Source organism: Hermetia illucens, chromosome 1 (assembly GCF_905115235.1).
Source record: "Hermetia illucens chromosome 1, iHerIll2.2.curated.20191125, whole genome shotgun sequence".
Lineage (NCBI taxonomy): Eukaryota > Metazoa > Arthropoda > Insecta > Diptera > Stratiomyidae > Hermetia > Hermetia illucens.
Window position 1 is genome coordinate 117,038,233 of NC_051849.1, and position 27,424 is coordinate 117,065,656.

Genomic DNA, 27,424 nt, shown 5'->3' on the forward strand with positions numbered 1-27,424 from the left:
AACTTTCACGCCCCTACAGAGGAGACTGCAAAGTCGGAGAAGGATACCTTCTACGAGGCAGTAGAACGAACCCTGGAAGCATGTCCCAGATATGATATTAAAATCATACTTGGGGATTTTAACAGCCAAGTAGGGAAGGAGCCCGTATTCAGGCCATACGTTGGCTCCCATAGCTTACACGAAAAACAAATGATAACGGACTGCGGGTTATTTAATTAGCAGGGTCACACGAAATGGTTGTTGGAAGTACCTGGTTTGCGTGGAAAGCGGTCCACAAACATACGTGAGCCTCTCCAGACGGGACCACATTCAACCAAATTGACCACGTGTTGATCGAACGCCGCCACCTCTCAGCCTCGTTGGCATGGTGTTGCGAGCCCGAATAACAATACCACCTAGAATCCCCTCTGACAATCAGGTGTGAGTGAACACTGAAGCCATCCACAACACAACCCTCCGCGACACCTATAAGAGGGAGATGAAGCATCAATAAATAATGTTCATAATCACCTGAAGAACGTTATCATGGATACGGCCACAAACATACTTGACCCCAGCCGCAAAAGGAGTCGGAACGGCTGGTTCGACGATGAATGTAAGCTAGGAACGGAACGTAAGAATGCGCATACCTAGTAATGATGAATCTCAAAGAACGCGGGCACGCGCAGAGACTTATCACGAACTCCGTCGAGCGGAGTAGCGACTAGAGGACCAACAAGCCTGTGAACTAAAAAAGTACAGGGAGCAACCGCACCAGGCGCGGAAGTTTTACCAACAAGTCAGCAGGATGAAGCCTTATACACCTCAATGCTCATCCTGCCGAGACAAAGAGGGAAATCTGATTTCCGACAGAATGGACATATTGGAGCGATGGGTTGAGTACTTTGATGAGCTACTGAACAACCAGAACATCGGCGAGTTGGAGGTCTGTCAACTGAAGACGACGGACAAATACTGCCACCACCAAGTTTAGGAGAAACAGTCCGTGCAATTCATCTGCTAAAAAATCATAAGTCGCCGGGAGCCGATGGAATTACAACCGAATTGGTTAAATATTTAGGCAACCAGTTACACCAAGTGGTTCATCAACTTGTGCTCAAGGTATGGGACAGCGAATCAATACCTGACGATTGGGAACGGGACATTATCTGTCTCATACATAAAAAGGGAGATATCACACAGTGCAGCAATTATATAGGTATCACGTTGCTGAGTACCATCTATAAGATATTGGCCGCTATCTTGCTAGGTAGGTTAGCCCGATACGCTCCGAACATCATTGGCCCATACCAACGAGGCTTCACTCCAGACAAATCAGCTCAGATCAGATTTTCTCTCTGCGGCAAGCGATGGAAAGCCAGGGTAAAACTATACTCGACCATGAGAGAATTCGGTATCCCGACGAAATTAATAAGACTGACTAAGCTAACCCTGACCAATGTGCGAGGCCAGATAAAAGCAGCAGGATCACTTTCACCTTTCACTTCAAGAGGTATGATCCTCCTCAAGTCCACCCAACTACTGGCCTATGCTCACGATATCGACATCATGGGAAGAACCACCCGAGACGTACAAACTGCCTTCATCCAGATGGAGCAGGCGGCGTGAGATCTTGGACTGCACATCAATGAAGGCAAGACAAAATATATGGTGGCAACGTCAGCACCGAAGACGAATCAACCAACAACATCGAATCGCACTGGTCAAACAGGAAGAATAAGGATAGGAGAATACAACTTTGAGACCGTTGACAATTTCTCCTATCTAGGGTCGAAAATCACAACTGATAACAGCTACGATGATGAAATCCGCGCACGGTTGTTGTCCTCCAACAGAGCCTATTTCAACTTACAAAGACTGTTCCGCTCGAAACGTCTCACCATAGGGTCAAAGCTCTTATCATGCCCCGTTATCATGGCAAAGTGCAAGAAGTTCAACCTGCTATGAGCTATATCAAAAGGAATTCCACCATTGCGCTGCTGAAGAAAACAGAAGCCAGAGCAAATAAAAACGATTTTGCCATCATATACCGAATCGCGTCGGAGCTCGCGGTATTTCGAGCAAAAATTTTAAGAAATAAAAACCTAACACCGTCTCTGTCACTAAAAGTAATTGTTATCATGAATAAAAATTACTTCTAGCGACGGAGACGGTGTTGTGCCATCCATTTGTAAATGCAGTGAATTTGAGCTCTTTCTAAATGAGTGGAAAAACGAAACGAAGAAAGGCTGGAGGGACTCTTGTGTGTTTCCTGCTGCAGCGAAGATATTAGCTTAGCTACTGTTAACACCCTCCAGATAATTATGGAGCGTTCCGATAGCGTGAACAGAAAACGGATCCGGAATGCTCTACGCAATTAGAGGAGCGGCAATCCCGAGAGCTAGTAATTATTATTATAGCAACATATGACGCTGTAGTATGTCACGTACAGCTTCGCGATCACAATTTTCAAGAGTTTGAAGTCCGAAACGGAATCCGGCAGGACCGCATCTTGTCACCGATACTTTTTCTTTTCGTTATCGGCAACGTTTTTCATGCTGCGTTTGTGGTGGGAGCGAGCATAGCCTCTGAACGATCAGACCGTCCAATCATTCCGGGTTCGTTTGTGTATCGCGGGATCTCCATTGGTAGATGTGGTGCTGCCCGCTGTAATTGGAGCACATTAGTACCAAAGATCTGATTACTGATTCGTTCCATAGAAAATGCTACATGAATTCCACTTGAGACTCTGCCACTTATCATTATGGGAAGCTCGCTCAGAGTTTGTGAAGGCAGTAGTAACTAATGCTACTCCATACTCTAATAATTGATTCCGGTCCGGGAATGGAGGCGATTGAACCATCTGAATGATTTTCGAAGTGATTAAAAAACTACTCAATGTCCTAAATGCAGCCTGGCTATCGCTGCAAATTGCAATGCGCCTGCCTTTCAATCGCTCATTACTATGTGAGGCCTGAGTCCCCTGAGTATCGAGGCAAAGGTCGATCTGCACAGCCCATAGTCTGTGAGAGCTTGTTTCTACTTTACCTATATATTTTTGTTTCAAAAAAGCCTTTTATCTAGAGTGACTCCTAGGTATTTAACTTATTCGGAGAGCTGAAGGGTTGTACCCCTCATTTCTGGGAGGCAAAGTCCATCTAGTGAATAATACCATTGTGGTTTTATTTGGAAAGTTCATTCCTGAGGCACCAATCAATCACTTTACGTTGTATATTTTTATACACCGTTCCGAGATCCCGATTAACAGCAAGTCCAGCCACGTCCTCAAAATAATCTTGGGCATATATTGGCAAGCTTTGCAGTTCGCATAGTAGTAAATCGATCAATATACTCCACGGGAGTGGCGATAGCACACCTCCTTGGGGACAGCCTGTCGTTGCTTCTTCACAGCAATCTATTAATTAAGGTATTATCAACACCATGCGCTCTGACAACATGTCAAAGTTGTTGGAACGGTGCACAGTTAAATTCTCGTTCAATGTTCACGAACACCTCATCGGGTACTCACCTTTCAGAGTTACGTCCTCTATCTTTGAAACCAAAGAACGCACTCCCCATGCTGGTAAGCATGTTGTTTTCATCTAATGTGTGCCACCTTAGCCTCTTCCCACCCTTCCAGCAAGAATGTTATCAATCGGATTTGTCTGAAGTTCTTTGGATTTGAATAGTCATCTTCCCCAAGCTTGAAGACTACATTAACCTTCTGCCAAGAGGTACGCAACGAGTCCAAAACTCCACAGGCTCTATTCCTTGCTTTAGCATTGCTAGATAGTTGGCATCCATGCCAGGTGCTTTGAAGTGTTCAAAGGACCGTATGGCCACTGTCATTTTTTCATCGGTAACAACCGCTCCGTGCAGTGTTCCTGTTCACCTTACAAAACTTTGCAGGAACCGCCAACTCTCTTCCAAGCGGGGCTGTACTAATTCTAGTCAAGGGTTCGTGAAATAACGATCCAGTTTTTTAAGAGAGTCCAATTTGGCGGGCTTATCCCTTTTACGGGCTCTGTACAGCCTTGAAATTTCTCTTACGCCTTCCAGTTCCTCACAGTACGCTCTAGAGGACTATCGTTTCGAACACTTAACGAGCCTCTTATATTCCCGCTGTAAATTCAGGAACCAGTTTAGTAAGTTTTCATTCTTATTGCTTTTACAAACACGGATGAGAAGTCGTCTGGTCAATTTCCTAAATTTTTGCAGTTCAAGATTCCAGCAAGGACCCTTTTAGCGTTTTTGCCCTGGGACATAAATCAAGCCTCTTCATAGCACTCTCTCGATTTAATAATAATCGTTGGCGCAACCATCCATATTGGATCAGGGCCTTGAAATGTGTTAGAGCACTTCATTCAAGACCGTAACGGTACACTACAGTACACTGTAGGAGGCAATGTGGTCAGCATTGTGCTCGCCCGAGATTATTACCCTAATTTGACTCAGGTACTCATTCATAACTGAGTCGACTGGTGTCCGACAGCAAATCACGATACGAATCCCACTGCCACCAGTGAGATTTGAACCGCGTCTCTCCATATAACAGCCCAACGCTCTAACCACTGAGCTATCCGGACATCTCAATTTACAGTTACCATTTCATTTTCTGCCACTGAAGAAGTCCTTAGTCGCCTAGGAAGGTGCACTTTATTGGTAGGAAGCTCATTGAACTTTCTCCAATTCGTTTTCCTAGGATTTCGTCTTTGCATTATGGGCTATTTTCGAGACCAATTCTGCATAAGCTACCAGATCATTCCTTCTTGTGTCGATGGAGTACGGACAGAATAAGTAAGCAGAGGCAACTACGATGTTTCTCCTCTCGCCATTAATCTGCAATTGACCAATGACCATAATAAAGTCATGGGAGCAGATCTGTCTTAACATGGTTGCCTCTAACCGTTTTGACGCCAGGGCATGAATCTTTCATAGTGAAAGATTCTAGCCCCCTTAACTAACCCAATGCCACAAATTTTATTGAATCGAATCCATTGCTCTTGCACCAGAAAAATATAGGTGCAGTCCTAAAGCTTTGCCAGCCCGCCTGAAATGATTGAATTTCAATTTATCCTCGAAAAAAATAAAGTTCCATATGGTGACTGTTCTTAAGCACCTTCAGTCTACTTTGGTTCAATCCGAAAACCAAGCTGAAACTTTCCATATTTCTCCCAAGGTTAGGTATCCAACATCCGGCTTGTTCTGTCTTGCAGAGCTCAGTTTTTAAAACACTGAACTTGGGCCGTCAGCCAAGATTGAAAGCTGGGATTACCTACTGGGGCCATTTTAAGGTAAGCTCACCAGTGCACTCTAAATAGAGGAGCCCATCCCGGAAATCTTGACTTCGTTCCAAGCTCCAGCACTTTCTTACACATGCACTCCCAGAGGGTGATAAACTGTCCCTCTAACTTTTTGCAATGATTCGGAAGAAACTCCCACGGAATCGATCAAAAATGAGCGTTCGTGTCCGTATTCCTATGGGTGCCACCAGCTTCATTGACATTTCTCTCGTTGATTTGAACATCTCCGGGCACACCGGTCCTAATTTCCGCACAAAACACGGATGTGGTTCGGGGGCCTCTTGCACTCATTACCACTGACAGAAGAGCCTGGTGATTCCAGTGTGAGTCTCGCCGCACAGTCAGGTCCATGTCCTCATTCCCAAAGCACTTCAACTTCTTTCGCAGTGCCTTCCTCTGCCGCCGGCATGGTGCCTTCCCAGGTTTACGATGCCCGGACGGCTTGACTCCATTTTCACATGCCGGCGTTCAACTAATAGCGTCCACTTCACCAACTTCCCTTCCTTCCGTTCTTCCCGGTAATGGTGAATGCAAAGTTTCTGACAGGCAGGTGTGCCCCCCCCCCCTTAGTGGCTCAAGTTGCTTCCGTCTGGCTTTCCTCTTCCGCTTACGGATAGATTTGGGTTGTAGTGCCGCTGACGACGGGTAGGCCATAGTTGAATTTCCAGTTTCTCCCAAGGTGGGAATTGGGGTATTTTCCTTTCTGGCTAGCTGCGCGGTAGGCACCAAATGGCATCTTTCCATTAAGTGGAAAAGCATGCTTTAAACAGATTTTTCCGTAGGGATATATGAATTTAGACCTCTGCCGCGAGTTGCTTCCTTATGATCGCGGTAGGAATCTAAGTCGGTGACTTCTTACCACTTCGAGACTTAAAATCCATATCTTCCATATTCATGGACATCCTTAGTGTAGTGGAGGGCATGATTCAATGGACTTTATCATCTTCCCTCAAACACTTATCTGCGTTAAGTGACGGACCATTAAATACGCTAATCAATCTCGGAAGCGTCGTTTCTGCCGACGATGTCAGGGGACTTGATGTAGCCGCCTTCGATGTTTCGTGCAAAATTTGGAAATGCAAATACATAAACACTAACATCAAGTTGATGCTGTTACAAGATAGTGATCTCTCTGTACTATTACGTGCGAATAGTACATGAAAAGTGACTGCCAATGCTATTCAAGAGCTCCAGTTGATTCAAGTCTACGACGTGTCATCGCAATATTTTGGCCTAAGACAGAAACTAAAAGCGAACGACGTGTTGATCAGAAAGCAGTGGACAGGGGACACGAGTGCGAGGACAGACTTCCAGAAAATCGTCCCACATAGGGAACTATGGCAATCGTATTAGCCTAGACTTTAATTTTGCGACAAAGGAAATCCGTCCAAACAATGCAATATCAAGGCAAAGTCCAAAATGAGTAACCTTTGAACAAGCCTAATCTTACATATGTGCATGTCATTCCAATTTGAATAGAAAATATAAGCGCAATGCAAAAGGCATCTAAAAAATATATTACGCAACATCCAAAAGCCGATAAGATTGCTAGTCTCAATCAAGAGCATTAGAAATTACAGCAGCACCCTTCAACCATTGTTCGGAATCAAACTAGAATTCGAGTTGTGCAACCTACGCTAGACACTTAATAGCTCCATTTCTGAAAAGGAAGGTAACTGGCTGGTGATAAGAACCGAATCGATTCCAACGTCATGAGACAACGGTCGTGGTCGAACCGCGTTGAGCTCACGGAAAGTGTGACCAAAGCAGGCTTACACACCTGCTCCAGAACCCTATTCTGTTTTTAAGCCATCAGTGTAGAAGCCGTCAGTATATCCTGACGCGCATCCTTCTGGTTCGTCCCAGTTTCTCGTTGTTTCAAGATAGCATCATATCTCCTACCAAGCTGGTGTATGAGGTTCTGAGAATCGGAAGGCATTGCGAAAACTGGATTCAGTTCTTCTGACTTATTTTCGTTTTGAATCCAGACTTTGTACATCTTTCTCTTTGCAATATCCAGCAACACTTTCTTTTTCTGAATCTGAACTTCCCCTAAATTGGATTTCTGATGAGGCAAAACACTTCCCATGTGAATATTTCGAAATTGTTCACTTCAGGTGCTTCTTCGTCTTCCCTACCAGAGTTTATAAGATTCTTTTTTGATGTTGTATGGTTTCGATCCCTTTCTTGTGTTTGGGTCTTCTTCCCAAGGAGATGCGGTTAATCAGACTGTACGAAAAGGTATCTATCAATTTCTGGTAGAAAACAATTCGTTCTCTTTTTTACTCCATTGTATTCTGGGTAGCAAAGTGCCGTTGATCGTCGTTAGATTCCAAAGTCCTTCAAGGGCTCATCAAAAATTGATTTTTGATATGATTTGATTTTGATTTCTATCCAGGCTGTATTTCTATCAGATCCCTAAATGTTTCTGGTGTAAAAATCTCGCAAGACTTCACGCCATTTTAACGCATCATCTATAAATGTATCACCGGTCCGTGTTCGTCAGACAACTATATACATACAATGGTGGAAATTCACATAATATCAGTCAAATGTTTTATTAAATTTTAGAAATTTTTGTTTGTGTTTTTCTAGTTTATATATCTTTCATAAACATTGAATGTCATGATTCCTACGGAGTAAAATTTACAACTATTTTAGGAGTAGAATATATAAATTAACTTAAATTTATTCTAAAAATAAGAAAAGAAAGTAGAAATTTAAATAAATTCACAAACAATATTTTAACAAAAAGAAGAAAAAATGTGGAATTATTTTTTTCATTCAGAAGCAACTCAATAATTTATTGAGCCTTCAAGATTAAATACTATTTAAAATACGCACTTGGTCATGGGGTCAATACTCGGTTTGAGTTCTTCTTGCGATCTGAGATCCCCCCTCTTTTATGATGCTTTTTAAATCCCGAGCGTTATTACATTGCCTTCTATTTGCGTATACGTGACGTGAAGAATTCCCCACATGTTTTTTGTGGGTTGAAGTCTGGGCTACGTACCGATCACACAGGGATTTGTATGTTTCTTTCTTCAAAGGATTCTTTTAATATATTGGAAATGCAGATCGTCGTGTCATCTTGCTGACACCTTGGGTAAGGTACACCCGTTTCTGACCCGCTTCCTAGCACACAATGTACAAATCGCCAGGGAGAACAAAAATAAAAAAAAACTACGAAATATCAGGGAAAGAGAAAGAGATAACTGCATTTGGGCACAACACGAAAATGCGGCGCTCACCGTAGCGACCAGTGAAAGAGGAAACAAGGACTGAAACATCCGATGTGACACCGGTACGCCGAAATAAAGAAGATACCCTTGAAAGTAACGCGACTGTCAGTGCGAGGACGGCAACTCCACCCTGCAGTGTCCCTGTTTCGAAAAAAAAACAAGTCAAAATTGCTAGACCTGAGGAGGTACATTCGAATATGGAAGCGCAGTCAAACTTCCTAGCTACAGCCAAAAAAGAAAAGCTCATCAAGAAATGCACGACAGTGATGGAGCATATGCGGTCAGCGGCGTTCCTCCGGAAGAATGTCAATAAAGTCGTGAAAAATGGGCTGACGGGACTGGAGGAACTGCTGAACAGCATTTCCTTTTACAGATGGACGTGGACACCATCGGAAAACGTGCGCAGAAAGAGCCGCACTTCTTACTGAGAACACTGTAAGCACCGCCAAGAGGAAAATGCGCCTGAAAGAAACTTTATCTAAGTAGTTTCCAGGGCCTCAAAAGGAGGGCAAAATGGCAAAAGGGAAGAACTTGCTGCGTCGTCAGAAACTCGAGGAGGAGGAGGTTACAAACCGAAAGCCAGCAACAGAAAAGAAGAAGAAACGAAGAAGGACTAGACCGCCGACTTGGCTCATTCAGCCGACAGAAGGCAAGACATTGGCGGAAGTCCTCAGTGAGATGAGGGTGACGGAGTTCTCGTTGAATTAGGGCCAAAGGTGGCTAGGAAGAGTGCGTTTTGCGTAGCAGTTAAGGGGCTACTGGGGGAGAAGGCTCTCGCTTCTAGTGTAGATCCTATGTGCTCTCTAGAAATCCTCTTCTTCCTCATCTTCACTGCTCCACAGAAAAGGTCAAAGTGGAGGAGGCCATAAAGGGTAAATGGCTAGGTAACCAATGCTCGGATAGCTATTACTTATGAACGCTCCAGGTTAAAAAACTGGTGGAAGTCGCAGAGCAATATACAAGGAAACTCATCAATTGGGTTAAAATCAATTTGGATGCAGGTTACGAATGTGGATACAGCCTCCCCCCCCCCACTTGTTTCAGATGTGTGGACTATGGAAACACGTCGGCAATTTGCGAGGGGCCTGACAGGAGGACAACAAGCTCACAGTCACTGCAAACTTTTGATTATTGAAACACATTGTAGGTATATCCTTTTTAGGTTTTTTCTTCAATTGACATTAGATTTGCTCATAGCTCCGTAGATAGAACACGTTTTCTAGGCATTTTTATATTCCCTTTCACACGAATGATCAAAAACTCAATCCCTTTGCTTTTCGTCGCTAACAATGAATCCACTTACTTCGGACAATACGAACTTTTCTTCCATCGAACCATAGCACACTAAAATAAATTAATAATTTATAATAAATTTGCCAGGATAGCCGCACAAGGCTATCGTACGGAAGGTCGCGGTTCAAATTTCACTGGTTGCAGTGGGATTTGTATCGTGATTTGACGTCGAATACCCAAACTATTTCACAATATAATACAACATTACATAATGAGTTTTATAATTTAATCAACAACAACACCGCAAAATATTCAATTCAATTGTGTGAAACAAAACCTTATTAGAATCGAGTTGGTGTGCGTTTGCTCACGGTATGACCCTGAAAAAGTGTAACAGGTCTCGTTCTCAGAACGGATCCAATCGAAAAATCTAAAACAAATCACAGTAGTCTAACAACAAAATACATTCTGTTCTGATATCTGTACAAATAAAGTTAATAATAGTATATTAGCATATTTTAAAAATTTTGCGGGAAACCCCGTTAAGTGCTGCTAGAACTACAAAATTTGGTACTTGCATAAAAGATAACATAAGGCATAACTTTGGGAAGCTTGAAGCAAATCTAACCATTATTAACAAAGTTATAGAAGGTGAAACTTTTACAATTTGGATGAATTTCGTGCATTCTAAAACGTGTATGACGTCATCATAACATATCAATTTGTCAATACCAAAACAAAGTGAAGTCACATGAATGGAAGATCGCAGGGAAACATTTTGTATTAATTTGTCAATCATTTATATGTTAATATTAATTATTCCAGACAGACATATGTATGTATTTATATGTATATGAAAATGAAGCTTTGGGGTAGTCTCTAATTCAAATAGATATTTATGCATTGAGCAATTCGGTATTCAAAATAGGTACTTTATATGTACATATGTATACTTTTGCGCACGAAGTAAATCGAAAATAGGTGTACAATCAATTTATATATACATATACAGGGTAGGTTATAGGGGATGAAAATGAAGATCATCACAAAGAATTCTTCTCACAGAACGATCGGATAGTCCAAGGGCAGATGCGTGTTTGCGCGCAGAACGCCGTAGCGATCGCAACATTGACGCTCTCACTGCTTCAATGTTCTCAGGTGATCTAACGGGCCGAGGGACTCCAGTTGTTCCTTTTGTCGCACTTGCAGTTTGTCTGAATGTAGTGACCCATGTAACAATTGATTTGCGGTCTGGGACGGGAGCCAACGCGGCTAAATTAAAGCGATTCCGAAATGCACGTTATGTTGCAATAACCGAACATCCGCTTGAAAAGTAAACCTTAACGGCAAAGGCACGCTCCTCACTATTCCAACGCATGATGGCGACTGAACCGTGTCGGAACAAAACTTTACAGTATCCCCTCTTGAACGAGACCACTAGCGCTCCGCTATGACATCAACTAACTGAGTGGCGCGCATTTTAAAAAAGCAAGTTATGCTGCCGCACCCTGTAGAATACAGTATTCGGTAATAGGCAATATTTGCGTGTTTAGCGTAAGTATAATATCTACGTCTGTAATATGTAACTACAAGAAATAGTTTGAAAAAAATATGAAGGAATATTTTGGGTTTTTAGCCATATACGAATGGAAAAATGTGCCAAGAAAGTTCCCCACATAAGATGAACACAAAACCTTTATACCCGAAACACCAGCTTCCGGTATTCCGATTTGTTTTTTTCTTTTGATTAGTACAGTGCCCTCTAGTGTGGAAAAATTGTTACACATGCTCAAGATATTAATAAATAAATGGTGAAAAATTCGCATTTGTATCTTTATCCAGTTCTTCTCAAAAAAAAGGAAAGGACTGCCTTCACACGGTATGACCTAGCTAAGCACGGTAGCCATGTCGCTATGTGCACACTTTTGGATACTACCACCAAACTTAATTAGCACATGTATATACATACACATATCTGTCTCGAGTTATTCATACTGAAATACAAATAACTAAAAATAGCTTAAAAAAAGAAAACTAAATTGTCCCAGTCGATCATATGATGATGACGTCATACATTTCTTAGAATGCAATAAATTTACGTGAAATGCAAAATTTTGGCTTTCTATAACGTTGTTAATAGTACTTGGATTCCATTCATTCAAAGTTATGCCTTATATGATCTCTTACATCCAAATCTTCTATTTCTAGGATTAAATTAAGAGGGGTTTCCGTGTAAATTTCTAATATATTTACTATACTTATTAACTTTATTTAGGCAGATGTGGGATATGGATAGTTGGGAGGAATGGAGTGTATTTTGAGGCCTAGATTCCATATAAATTACCTTTGTGAACTCCTTCATATTTTTCTGGCTGAATAGGTTCTGGGAACGGGACCTATTTCACTTTCTGGGGCACACATTTGGAGCCCTTACCCGCCTGTATTACACCCAATATCGGAAATAATCAATTGATCAAATTGATCATACCATATTCTGTCAAAAAAAAAAAAATTGCACCCTCTTTTCACACGTATTGGGAGCCTTCCTCAAACAGAAAATGGCGCCGAAAAGGGATTCATAGATCACACTTTCTCACCAAACTTCATGGCAATTAGTTCAGCCGTTCCCGAGTAAATCGGGTGCGACAAACAGACATACTGACATTAAATCGATTTAGTAAGGTTTCGTTTCATATAAAGCCTTAACAAGCTTAACTCCTGGCTTAAATCAAGGGGCAGCTATAGGATAACTCTATCAGCAACTAGTTAGGCGAGTTAGGGTTCACAACTGTTTATTTGCAAATTAATTCACTTACAAGACAACAAGGTTCTTTCTCATCGCACTTTCTGCAATTCACACAAATTATCCATTCCCAGACGGTATATGGATCAACTTTCGTCTGCCTATTTTATTTGCAACGACGGTCGCTGATAACATGGTGTACTATGGTAAATGCTAATTTGCCGTCTTCATCCCAGGTACATATGTCCATATCATATTTCTTTAATTTACTAGGAATGAAATGTTTACAATATATGGGAATGCATATTTCCACTTTGTGAATCAGGACAGTTCCTTACACTGAAGGGATATGAATATTGTACAGTATTGATTATAAAAGATAAATTTTTATTAGCTATTAATATTTTACACTTGCTTCCCTTGATCACCTCTTTCTCCAAAACTCAATCACTTGTATCATTAGATACCACAGCTGTGATGTTAGCCACCACCGAGGCATTGCGGTCGATAGCAACGGCCGGAAGCCCACTTGCCTACTCCCAAAAACGCCGGTGCTAAGGTTTCGCACCCCTATATCAGTTTACCCTTTCTATTTTCTTCTATGTTGGATTTATTTTCTAGGTATCCTTTCCATAACCATTTTGGTCCACACAACAAATATGAGTAAACACGTGCTCATGCACGGCCAAACAAGAAAATGCATCAACCCATATTTACACACCAATAAGTATGTCCCTACCCAACAACTGGGATCGCGCCTTATAGGAGATCTGGCAACTGCTCTTAGGGTTTACTATCTATCTCTCCGTCTATCTGTCATACGCACTTTTCTCAGAAACAGTTATTCTTCTTGACATATAATTTTGTGGTATGGGGATATATTCACCACTGTCAGTTTGGTGGAAATCGCGCCATTACTAACAAAGTAACGGTATGGCAAATTTGCGCTTCAATGCAAAATTTACTGCAATTCAAGACTTTAAATGTCTGGATTACACTGAAGTGAATAGTCTGACATACTTAATGTGTAAACATTACTAAGCACAAATGGGACAAATATATAATAATAAAATATTTCATTTCTGAAGCATCCAGCTCCCGGTTTCCCAACTTGTTTCCAATTCGAACGGTCGTGCTTCTTTGTCAATCAGATGCTGTTCTAACGTAATCACTAAGCCACTGTTGGGTTCGAGCTCGGCGCATTCCAGAGTTAATTTGCGGTGCCATCGAGACATGTTTCTTCCCATAATTTCACTGTTTTGATTGTTTCCTCGACTTATGTCGGGCTTTTAGTTGAAGGTGGTAGACGAACAAAATATTGCCTCCATCTGTCCATTGTGGCTCATCGGTTGGTAAGTAGCGTGCCATTCTAATCATTAACACAGCAAAAGTGCTCAATATCCTGTATGTGCTGGGGTCCGCTTTTTACAAGGCAATGCAGATCTCTCTCGCCATTTCGAAGCTCCACTTTTCTATAAAGATCTTCGTAATGGGCCGCTCAGATAACTGCGGTCTCTTTCTTTGCGTCGTTGCGACCTTGCCGCCTCGATTGAAATGTAAGCCAAATACTTTCCTGAAGCTGCATGTTGTTAGTTGGTAGAATTTGTTTTTAAAGTTTTGTGTAAACACAAAACCTTATTAAAATCGGTTTACTGTCTGTCTGTCTGTCTGTCCGTCTGTCTTTTTTTTTTTTTTTTTTTTTTTGAGGAGGTGGAAATCTTCAAAAGACACTGGTCTGGACACACCGCCCCCGACTCCCTCCCTGCCCCGCGGAACCACCATCAGGTATTACCTCACGGGTTGGAGTCAGCTCACTCTAGCTTAATCCCATTTCTTCTATACGCGGCGCACGTGACCGCGTTTTTCTTCTTTCCTCTGCCTTTCGCAATTTATCTTGAATTGATGCGATCATGGAGTTGACCGCATCCCAATTCTCTTGATGTGCTAGCATTTTCGGCACCAGATTTTCTGGTACCAGCACCTCTCCTAGAGTCTCCTCTAGGTTCCTCCTTTCTTCCACAAATCTCGGACAGTGGAAGAATACATGCTCTGGGTCCTCTGGGACTCCATCGCAATTTGGACAGTCGGGTGAGGTCTCCAATTTAAACCTGTGAAGGTATTGGAGATATCCTCCATGTCCCGTGACAAACTGGGTGAGATTATAATTAACCTCACCGTGTCGTCTCTCCAACCACTCCTTGATGGCAGGAATGAGCCTGTGAGTCCACCGACCCTTTCCCGAGCGTTCCCACCGCTCTTGCCATCTATTTATGGATCTCTCCCTCTCAGCCTTCTTCGTCTGCAATAAGGGAGAGGTTGGTTTCGCATGGTATATATTCGCCATCTCATCTGCCAAGATGTCAATGGGCATCATTCCAGAGATGACGAATGCTGCATCATCTGAGACAGTCCTGAAGGCAGAGCATACCCTCAGAGCTGTCCTCCTGTAGACTGCATTCAGTTTGCTAGTGTTAACTGACATCCGCAATGCCTCGCTCCAAACTGGGGTCGCATAGAGCATGATTGAGGTCACCACCCTGGCTATAAGCAACCTAGAGGTATGCCGTGGCCCTCCCACGTTCGGCATCATCCTGGCCAGGGCCATACTGGCAGTGGATGATTTATCACAAACATACTGTACGTGTTGCTTATAGCTGAGCTTCCTGTCTATCACCACCCCCAAGTATTTGATGGCCGGCTTGGAAGTGATGATATGATTCCCGACTCTAACACAGGCGTAATTTCTCTTCCGGCGCTTCGTGATGAGGACCGCTTCCGTTTTTTCCTCCGCAAGCGTCAGACCAGAGCCCTCCAACCAGCATTTGACAGCACTGATTGCCTCGCTTGAGTATAACTCAGCATCTTCGAGATGCTTTGCGACAACAACCAGTGCAATGTCGTCAGCGTAACCCACCACTGTGGCTTCCTCCGGAAGGGGAAGATTAAGTACATCGTTGTACATGATGTTCCACAGTAGTGGGCCCAATACGGAGCCCTGCGGGACACCCGCGGAAACGACGTACTCCTGCGGTCCGTCATCAGTGTCGTACCAGAGCCTCCTTTCAGTTAAATAACTATCGACAATTGCGGCGAGGTAGGCGGGAATACCAACCTTCGCTAGGATTTCCGGATTAGATTCCAATTGGCCGAATTGAATGCATTTTTCACGTCCAGGGTTACTACCACGCAATATTTGCTGGTACTACCCTTTCCGTGGATTGCATCTTCGGCCAAGCCAGTAACCAATTTGATGGCATCAATGGTTGATCTGGCTTTACGGAATCCATACTGCCGATCTGAAAGGCCGCCTTGGCTCTCAACTACTGGGAGTAATCTATTATAGATTACCCGCTCTAGCATTTTCCCCACCGTGTCCAAAAGACATATGGGTCGGTATGAGGATGGTTCACCTGGTGGTTTACCAGGCTTAGGCAGAAGCACCAACTTCTGCCGCTTCCAAACCGCTGGAAATATTCCCTCGGACATGCACGCTTCGAACAACTCAGCAAACATGTCCGGCCTGGATTTCACGGCAAGCTTAAGGGCCTTATTCGGTACTCCGTCCAGACCCGGTACTTTATTGTCTCCTATTCTTCCGCAGATCTCCAGGAGCTCGCCTCTGGTGACTGGCGGGATTGCCGTCACATTCAGAGGTGGTTGGAATGTGTCGGTGTTCTCCTCTTGCTGGGGGAATAACCCCTGGATGATTTTCAACAAGAGGGCGGGGCACGTGATCTGCGGAGACGAACGGCCTCTAAATCGTCCCATCACGATTCCATAAGCTCTCCCCCACGGATTTACGTCCGCTTCTGAGCAGAGCTCCCTAAAGCATTTCCTCTTGCTTCGCTGGATGGCGAGCTTGAGGGTTTTGCGGGCTACCTTGTAGGCACACTCTTTCTGCCCTTGATCGACTCTACCTACCGCCCTCTGAGCCGCTCTTCTCGCTCGGTGGCAGGCTGATCGAAAGCCGGTCAGTTCATCACTCCACCAGTAGTTTGGTCTTCTACGGGGGAATGCGCACCTCCTAGGCATGGACGCGTCACATGCTTTGGCTTTGTCCGTCTGTCTGTCTGTCTGTCTGTCTGTCTGTCCGTCACACGCATTTTTCTCGGTGACGGTCATAGCGATTGGCACCAAATTTGGTAGAAATGTGGGAACTGTGAACGCTCACGCATATAGTGAGTTACATCCTTTTACGTCGAATTTAAGGGTGGGTCCCCATACATGCAAAAAGGGGGTCTACATTTTTTTTTCATCAAATATAGTCATGTGGGGTATCAAATTAAAGGCCTCGGTTAGTACTTTTTGAAACCGGTCTTAGTTTTGGCATTTATTGAAAAGGTGGGGAGTGCGGGGGGTTGAAAGTGGTCATTTTTTTAACGAACCCATTTTCAGAAACCACCAAACCGAAAAATCTGAAAAAAATCAGGGGGCTGCCACTATATGGTGTCTAGGCTCCGAAATACCCTCCATACCGATACCGGTTCAAATAAAATTAATAATGGTACATTACTGTAATTTTCAGTAATTGACAGGAAAACCCCCCTTAAGTTCACCCTAGAATTACAAAATTTTGCAACAATATAGGCTTCAGCATAGATCCTGCCAAATTTGGTGAAAATCGCACTATTACTAACAAAGTTATACTAGGTTAAAACTGTCGCGTCTCTGCAAATTCAAGACTATGAATGCTAATATCACTTGAAAGTGGAAATTTTCACATAATATATGCATATTTTAAGTGCTACATGCTAATAGGACAAATGCGCACTCAAAGTTCTTTATAAACGAAATACACAAAACCTTTCATACCTGAAGCGTCTAGCTTCCGGTTTCCCGACTTTTTTTTATGTAACAACATTTATTGCGTTTTTGTCCTTTAGTTAGATGTTGGGTGACAGGACCCAAGAGAGATGAACTAGAGTTTACCATACTGAAGTAACCCCGACTATACTTTCTGCACCTCTCTCCAGGATGATGGCACTTTGTTTCCAGTTCATTGAAGAAAGTATTGAGTATATTGCGTGACGCCAGCGTTTCAAGTATGTTATCTGACAGCAACACATCCCAAGAATTTATATTTTTCGGCCTCTTCTGAAAACTGAAACACAAATATAGTAAAACCAATAAGACGGAGGAGGAGAAGATCCATGACAGTAATGGAAAGTAGGCATGCAAGCCCAGGGGCGTATGCGTAGGTCTAGTTTCACAGAAAATCTCTGTCAATACGGACGGTTTCTATATAATTTTTGCAGATTGTAAATTGTAAATTATAGAAAGACATGATACACCTACTAAATACAATATATCAAAGCAAAGATAATTGTATGTACTTAAGGTTATGGCCCCTAATAAAACTATCACTAAAAACAAAATTAATAATGAAATGATAGATTTAAGTAATTAAGATTCCTTATATTTTTATTAAAATATTTAAGCGAACTTTTAATATTAAATCTATACAGCAAACTCAACGCGAATTCTATACAGCGAACTCAAAAAGGACTTCCGTATTCTTTAGCAATTCGAAACTTAATAATTAAAAATCAGTGACATGTCTGAAAAACATAATTACTGCGATCTTCCACTCCCTTGGCGTGCTACGCAAAGTGGATAGATCCGCGCCATCTATTCGCTCGCACTCGCAACATTCGAAATAAATTTCGAATGCTGCGAATCCTGCCGCGCCACATCACTCCGCCCCCAGATGAAACCTAGGGGGTTTCAGCGACTGATCCCCGAACTTCGTTCGCCGTTAATCCACAAAGCGGACACGACGTTGCTTCGGGGCGCACGCGGGTTTCAGCCTGGACAAAGAGACCGCCTTTTTGTGACCACCGATCTCGAGCTGGAAGAAATGTTCTCCCCGCTCGAGAACGCGGTACGGGCCCTCATATGGAGGCTGCAGCGGCTTCCGGACGGCATCCGTTCTGATCAGCACATGCGTGCATGTGTCCAGTTCCTTGGGCGAACAAGCAGGTATGGATGAGTGTCGAGTGGGTGGTGGCGCCTTGATGCGCCGGAGATTGTCCCTCAGCAGACGCACCAACCCCGACTCCGTGAGACCCGATCTCTTGTCGAAGACCGGATCGCTTGGGAGTCTTGGGTTCTCCCCGTAAACCAGCTCCGCGGGGCTGGCAGCAAATTCCTCTCGGCGGGTTGTACGAAGGCCGAGAAGGACGAGAGGCAAGACTTGCGTCCAGGACGGGTCGTCGAGTGCCATAATGGCGGCTTTCAGCGTCCGGTGCCAACGTTCCAACATCCCATTGGATTGTGGGTGATATGCCGTAGTCCGCTGGCGTTTAAAACCAAGGAGTTTGCCTAACTCGGAGAAAAGGGTGGACTCAAATTGCATTCCCTGGTCAGTGATGACCACTGCAGGGACGCCAAAGCGAGGTATCCACTCTCGACAGAGGGCTTCAGCACATGATTGCGCCGTGATGTCTTTCAGAGGTATTGCCTCAGGCCACCGCGTGAACCTGTCGATGATTGTGAGGCAATACTGTAAAATACTGTAAACTTATTCACTTTATCATTGCCTACTATGTAATATTTTCTCTAAAAATACTGTAAACTTATTCACTTTATCATTGCCTACTATGTAATATTTTTCCTAAAATACTGTAAATTGATATGTACCGGCCTACTAAGTATAGGTAAAAATTGTATAAAAAAGGAAATATAAATTAAAAATACGTAGTTCGTTGGAACTATCAAACTCAAGCTTAACGTGTTTCATTCTGTGGAGTCCAAGCAATTCGCTGCTCCCATAATTTACACTGCTTGATTAGGTCATTGTGGAGTTCAGGCAATTGCTGCTCCCATAGCTGGTTAGTCTGGAGTTTTGGCATTTAGCTGCTCCGACTAACCATAATCTAATCTAGAAAGAAAGAAGAATAAGGTATTGCCAAGTGGACTGGCAACAATCACATAAGGTGGCACATCACAGGGATTGCCAAGTGGACTGGCAACAACCACATAAGGTGACACATCACATGGCGACCGTGACAGTCTAAAGACTTCATACATAAGTAACAGTCTAAAGACTTCTGCTTACTAGCGTTTCTACTTACTATCGTGAAAATTTGGAAATCAAGGTCGTGTAAATGAACGACATTGGGGAAAAGTTCGACCAGCTTTACCAGAAAATCTGGCAATTGCTCAAAAAACCAGAGCAAAACAATGGATGCATAACACTATATAAAATTGGAGAGCAACCACCACGCTGGAAGCCGTCAGAATCAACACCGACAACTACGGTTGATGATAAACTTGCGGGACCTCGACGCCTTACGATAGAAGAATATAAGAAACGTACGAAACGACTATCCAATAACGAATCTGTCAGCGCTAAAGGAGGACGAAGAAGAGAACTCCAGCGGCAGTTCATAAAATATAAACGGTTAGAGGAAATCGCAGCTACACCAGAAGAGACCAACAAGTATAAATATTTAATAACCAAAGTTAAAAAAGAAATAAATTATTTAAAAAAAATGCAAAAAAAAAATAATAAAGTTAATCAGTAAAATAATATAAAAAAAAAATGTTTGTTCCAAATTAGAATTATGATAGTTTAATAAATGTAATAGTAATAAATAATAAATGATTTTTTTGTTTGTTCCAAATAATGTTAGTATTTATATCACATGATTGAAAGCACGACAATATAACAATATAAAAGTAGATGTCTGAAAATGTTATTCTTTGCTTTTTCTAAATGGACAAATTAGAATCTCTAAAAGAGAAACTTCAAATTACACTAATAAATCTACGGAAAAGTGTAAATCGTCCTTACAGTGAAAAAACTATACGCGAAAAACGCGAATTAATTGAACAAACACTAATAGACGCAAAGTCGACTGAACAAAATATACGAACAGACGTTAAAACAGCAACTCTAATTAAGGGAGTTTGCAAGGAAATACAGCAACTATCTGCTGAAATACTTTCAATATTAGACAAACAACAGTTAGGGAACATGGCTTTCGACATTAAAACAGCCACAGCTTTAGTCAAATACTTTGACGGAAACCCAGAGGAAACAGAATCCTTCATTGAGTCAGTTTCACTATTGAACGAACTCACACCAGTAGAACACAAAGGTATTCTACTTAAATTTGTGAAAACCCGGATAACCGGCAAAGCCAAATACATGGTATCCGAGGAATTAAACACAATAACTAAACTAACCGATAAACTGAGAGTAAAATTCTCTATAAAAATATCGTCTGATGCCGTTCTGGCACAACTTAAAAGTTGTAAACAGGGAAATACCAAATTAACTGATTTTACAAATAAAATAGAGGACTTGTCAAGGCAATTGACAAGAGCCTTTATATCAGAAAAAGTCGCAGAGGGCGAAACTGCAGAGAAATTAGCCGAAAAATTTGCAATGCAAACAATAGCGGAAAATGTTTCGAACAGCGAAACCTCATTAATTTTGCGTGCCGGTAATCTTACAAATCTATCCGACACAATTGCAAAGGCAATTGCAGTCGATAAACCAATTCCCAAAAATGTCTATCATTACAAAACAAACAGAAGAGGTAACAATCACAATAATAACTTCAATAACCAAAACCGACGTAATAATCAAAGTTTTAATAATACCGCAAATAGAAATTCATATGAAAATTTTAACAGAAACAATACTCCAAATAGAAACCAAAATTATAACCGCAACCAAAATAACAGGTTCAGAAATAATAACAACAATTACCGAAGACCCTTCTGGAACAACAGTAACAACCGACAAAATATAAACCATTTGAGTTCGGGGGAATCCCAACCCCCTCAGTCGGTGCTAGAAACCAACCAAAATCGGTTGGGGGGAAATCAATAAGAAAGGTCACATTCCATACTATAAATCCATCGCTCACAAGCTTTGTACGAGCTTTCGTTGACATGTGCAACACAACATGTACCTTTATAATAGACACAGGAGCTGACATTTCTATATTTAAACGGGGAAAAATTGACAATAATCAAATATACTATCCAAATAACACATGCACAATACAGGGCATTACTGGGGTACAAAAAGAATCAATTGGTGCAACAAAAACCCATATAAAATTCGATAGTACTCTTTCAATTGAGCACACATTCCAAATAGTTGCTAATGACTTTCCACTAGACGCAGATGCGATTCTAGGTTTAGACTTCCTTACTAAACATAGGGCAATAATCGACTATGACACCTGGATATTGACAATTAATATCAATAATATTCTTCATGAAATTCCAATTCTAGATGGTCCTACACGGAACACAATCTTAATCCCGCCCAGATGCGAAGTAATACGCAAACTAAACAATCAATTCTTAAACGACATAGTTATACCCGGACAAGAAATACAACCCGGAATATTCTTAGCAGGATCAATTATTTCTCCTCAAAACCCACTAGTTAAAATCCTAAACACCACTTCAAGTACAGTAAAAATCAAAAACCTCAACCCTCAATGGGAACACCTTTCGGATTATTCTGTATACAACAATACCGATAAACTGCATAACACACAAAGAATGCAAAAATTGTTAAATACATTGAACGTAGAACACGTACCAGAATATGCAATAAAAGACCTTAAAACACTATGCCGAGAATTCGCGGATATTTTTAATATGGAAAATGAGCCATTAACCACCAACAACTTTTATAGCCAACATATCCAGTTGAGTGATAACTCAGCGGTATACACAAAAAATTACCGTATACCTGAAGCCCACAAAACAGAAATAAATAGTCAAGTCAAACAAATGTTGGACGACGATATCATTGAGCACTCAACATCGCATTTCAACTCACCTATACTACTAGTCCCTAAAAAGTCATCAACAGGAGATAAGAAATGGCGTTTGGTAGTTGATTTTCGTAATCTTAACAAAAAAGTGGTAGCAGATAAATTCCCACTTCCCAGAATAGATGAAATTCTTGACCAAATGGGTCGAGCCAAATATTTTTCCACTTTAGATTTACTATCTGGATTTCATCAAATACCTCTAAAACAATCATCGCGAAAATACACAGCTTTTTCTACAAACCAGGGACATTACCAATTTACCCGCCTACCCTTCGGACTAAATATTAGTCCCAATAGCTTTCAGAGAATGATGACCATAGCATTATCAGGTTTATCACCCGACACAGCTTTCTTATACATTGACGACATAATAGTCACTGGATGTTCGAAAAACCATCACTTAAAAAATCTAACGTCAGTATTTCAGTGCTTACGAGCCAAAAATTTAAAGTTAAACCCTGATAAGTGTAAATTCTTTCAATCAGAAGTAACATATCTTGGACATCAGATCTCTGCCGAAGGAATACAACCTGATCCTTCAAAATTCGAAGTCATTAAACAATTTCCAGTACCAAAAAACCCAGACGAAGTAAGACGATTCGTCGCATTCTGTAATTATTACAGACGTTTTGTCCCAAATTTCGCTGAAATTGCCCTACCTTTAAATCAATTGTTGCGTAAAAATGTGAAATTCGAATGGACACCACTGTGTAGCACTGCATTCGACATCCTTAAAACAATATTAATGTCCCCACCCATACTTCAGTACCGTGATTTTAAACAACAGTTTACAATATCCACAGATGCATCCGAAAATGCATGTGGAGCAATACTATCACAGACAATAGATGGAACTGAATTGCCAATAGCTTTCGCTAGCAAAACATTCACTAAAGGTGAAAAAAATAAATCTACCATAGAAAAAGAACTAACAGCAATTCATTGGGCAATAATATATTTCAAACCATATGTTTATGGAAGACATTTTATAGTAAGAACAGATCATAGGCCACTTATTTACTTATTTGGGATGAAAAACCCATCATCGAAACTAACACGGATGAGGCTTGATCTAGAAGAATATCAATTTGACATACAGTACATTAAAGGTAAAGAGAACATTGGCCCAGATACATTATCTAGAATAGAACTAGATATAACAGACCTGACAAACCTGAAAAATATCTTGCAAATACAAACAAGAGCAATGACCAAAAACACAAATCAATCAAAACTCATTCACAATACTTCAGAAAACCACATTACTAACAAAAACATGCAGCCTGATCAACTGCACGTTTTCGAGGTTTTATCACCTAATGAAGTAATGCATTTACCGGAACTGAAATTTAATATTGCGCAATATAAAAATAAAAATACTGATATAGAGATAAACATAATACATAAAAATAAAGTCCAAATAAAGCGGTATATAAATCTAAATAATAACCAATCAATTGAACCCGCATTAGTGCAGGAACTCACAGAGTTGGAAAAATATCTAAATAATAGGTTTCAGACCAAGACTCTGAAACTATCGGCCGAAAGTGAATTATTCACTATATTAAATACAACCGCATTTAAAACGCTAGCGAATCATACTTTGAAAAATATGGATATCCAAATATACAAACCACTAATTACGATAACGGACAAATCAAAAATAATAGAAATATTGCATAATAATCACTCTACTCCAACAGCAGGACACATTGGACAGAGTAGAATGTATAAAAAACTTCGTGAAATATACAAATGGAAAAACATGAAAAAAACAATCGCTAATTATATTAAAAACTGTAGTTCATGTACAAAAAATAAACATCAAAAACAAAATAGGGAATTACTAGAGATAACAACAACACCAACCAAAGTATTCGATACCATGTCCATAGACACAGTTGGACCGTTTACCAAAACCAACCAAGGTAATAAATACGCTGTAACTATGCAGTGTGATCTGAGCAAATATGTGATAATAATACCTATTCCAAACAAAGAAGCGAACACTGTTGCAAGAGCAATTGTCCATGGATTCATATTAAACTACGGACCCATGAACAAAATAAAAACAGATCTCGGTACTGAATACAAAAATCAAGTATTCTCAGAGATATGTAAATTGCTAAAAATTGAACAAATATTTGCAACACCAGCTCATCCTGAAACCATAGGAGCTCTAGAACGTAACCATAAGTGTCTAAACGAATACCTACGAAGTTTCGTTAACGAAAACAAAGACGATTGGGATGATTGGGTACAATACTACTCTTTCTGTTACAACACGTCACCCAATTCCATACATGGTTACACACCATTCGAGTTAGTGTTTGGAAAAAAAGTAAATATACCCTCAGAACTCTCTAAAACAAAACCAGAACCAATATATAATTACGATTTGTACAATAATGAACTAAAATACAGATTACAAAATTCCATTAGCAAAGCCAAACAACTTCTAGAAAAAGCAAAGAAAAAGACAAAGAACCAAAATGACCCGAAATGTAACCCATTATCATTGAAAATAGGAGATCAAGTTTTGTTATCCGTCGAAAACAGACGAAAACTAGACCCATTGTATGAAGGTCCTTATAGCATAATATCAATTGACAATGTAAATTGCCTGATAAAAGACCAGGACAATAAAATATCTAAAATTCACAAAAATAGGTTAAGACGAATAAATAAATAAATAAAATAAACAAAATTGCTTTGAAATTGCCTATACTGTTATAAATATAAATATACCACCTAATTAATCAATACCAATACAATATATTACAATAAGTAGACTTTAAAAATATTACTCATTATTGTTAAAAAAAAAAGAAAAAAAAAAACTTCTGACTATACATAATATAAACAATAAAGAAAAAACGAATTGTCTACCGTTCCTAAAGACAATTCATTTTTTTTCAAAAGGGGTAAGGTGTAAAATACTGTAAACTTATTCACTTTATCATTGCCTACTATGTAATATTTTCTCTAAAAATACTGTAAACTTATTCACTTTATCATTGCCTACTATGTAATATTTTTCCTAAAATACTGTAAATTGATATGTACCGGCCTACTAAGTATAGGTAAAAATTGTATAAAAAAGGAAATATAAATTAAAAATACGTAGTTCGTTGGAACTATCAAACTCAAGCTTAACGTGTTTCATTCTGTGGAGTCCAAGCAATTCGCTGCTCCCATAATTTACACTGCTTGATTAGGTCATTGTGGAGTTCAGGCAATTGCTGCTCCCATAGCTGGTTAGTCTGGAGTTTTGGCATTTAGCTGCTCCGACTAACCATAATCTAATCTAGAAAGAAAGAAGAATAAGGTATTGCCAAGTGGACTGGCAACAATCACATAAGGTGGCACATCACAGGGATTGCCAAGTGGACTGGCAACAACCACATAAGGTGACACATCACAATACTTATAACCATGCGAGTCTCGCAAAGGCCCTATAATGTCGAGGTGTATGGTGTGGAAACGCTTGGTAGTGCGGGGGAATGAGCCCACTTCTTTCCTAACATGCCTGGAGACTTTACATTTTTGGCATGCGATGCACTCTCTGGCCCAGGAATTAATATCCTTGTTCATGGAGGGCCAGAAATATTTTCCGGTGACTAACCGGTTTGTTGTCCTGATGCCGGGGTGCGCCAAGTCATGAACTGCGTGGAACACTTCCTTGCGAAATGTGGCCGGAATGTATGGCCGAGGTCCCTTTTCCGAGTCTTCGCAGCAGAGCGAGAGGTTTGAGCCGAAGATGGGCAACTCCCGAAATTTGTATTTGGGGTTGGACTTGAGGCTCTGAAGTGCTGCGTCATCCACTTGCGCCTTGGCAATAGCCGAGAAATCGAGTGAGGCGGGGATGTTAACTTCGGAGACACGAGACAAAGCGTCAGCAACAATGTTGTCCTTCCCGGACACGTGCTGGATGTCCGACGTAAACTGGCTTATGAAGCTCAGGTGTCGAAGCTGACGAGGGGACGCTTTGTCGGGCTTCTGTTTCAAAGCGAACGTGAGAGGCTTATGGTCCGTGAACACTGTGAACGGCCTGCCTTCTAGGGAGAAACGGAAGTATTTGATGGACAGGTATGCGGCGAGCAGTTCGCGATCGTAGGTGCTGTAGTTCCGTTGAGCGGGATTCAACTGCTTCGAGAAGAAGCTCAACGGCTGCCAAACTTGGTCCACCTTTTGGTGAAGGGCAGCGCCTACTGCGATGTCAGAGGCATCAACAAAAACGGCTAGGGGTGCATCTTGTAGAGGGAATGCCAAGAGTGTAGCGTCAGCCAGTTGTTGACGAGATTTGTCAAACGCGCAGATAGCCTCTTCAGACCACACGATCTCTCGTGTGTCCTTAGTTTTGGGGCCAGACAAGTACGCGTTCAAAATGGACTGGAGATGGGCGGCCTTGGGCAGGAAACGACGGTAGAAGTTTAGCATGCCCAAGAACCTCCTCAACTCCCTCACTGTCTTTGGACGCGGGAAGCTTGTTATCGCTTGCACCTTGTCTGGGTCGGGCTGTATTCCTTCAGGGGAAATAAAATGGCCGAGGAATCTCACCTGTTGTTGAAGGAATTTGCATTTCTCAACGTTTAGGACTAAACCGGCCTCAAGGAGACGTTGAAAAATGCACTCGAGATGGGCTAAGTGCTCAGACTCAGTGGAAGAAGCGACCAAAACATCATCCAAATATACGAAACAGAATTCGAGGTTTCGCAGGACTGAGTGAATGAACCTTTGAAAGGTTTGCGCCGCATTGCACAATCTGAAAGTCATTCGGGTGAACTCGAAGAGTCCAAAGGGTGTGCATATTGCCGTCTTTGGAATGTCTTCAGGAGCTACTGGAATTTGGTGATAAGCCTTGGTTAAGTCCAAGGTCGAAAAGATGCGGCAATTTGCGAGGTGATGCGCAAAGTCGTGGATGAGTGGAATTGGATATCGGTCAGGAACAGTCTGTGCATTTAGCCTTCTGTAATCCCCACATGGGCGCCATTCGCCATTTGGCTTAGGGACCATATGCAGTGGGGAAGACCAATAGCTGTTTGAGGGCCTGCAGATACCCTGTTGAACGAGTTGTTCAAACTCTTTCCGTGCAATTGCCAGTTTCTGAGATGGTAG

At 41.5% G+C, this 27,424-nt stretch overlaps 1 protein-coding gene across 2 annotated transcripts in view; it reads left to right on the top strand.

Moving 5' to 3' along the window:
• LOC119661181 (zwei Ig domain protein zig-8) overlaps nucleotides 1-27,424 on the top strand; it is a 270,196-nt gene that overhangs the window by 111,869 nt on the left and 130,903 nt on the right. Inside the window, exon 1 of one of the 2 annotated variants that reach the window (XM_038070400.1) lies at nucleotides 13,716-13,852. The exons of the other annotated variant lie outside the window; for it this stretch is intronic. The gene's annotated coding sequence lies outside the window, so the exon portion shown is untranslated. Of the gene's footprint in view, nucleotides 1-13,715; nucleotides 13,853-27,424 lie in introns of those variants that run through there. 2 annotated transcript variants of the gene reach the window in all.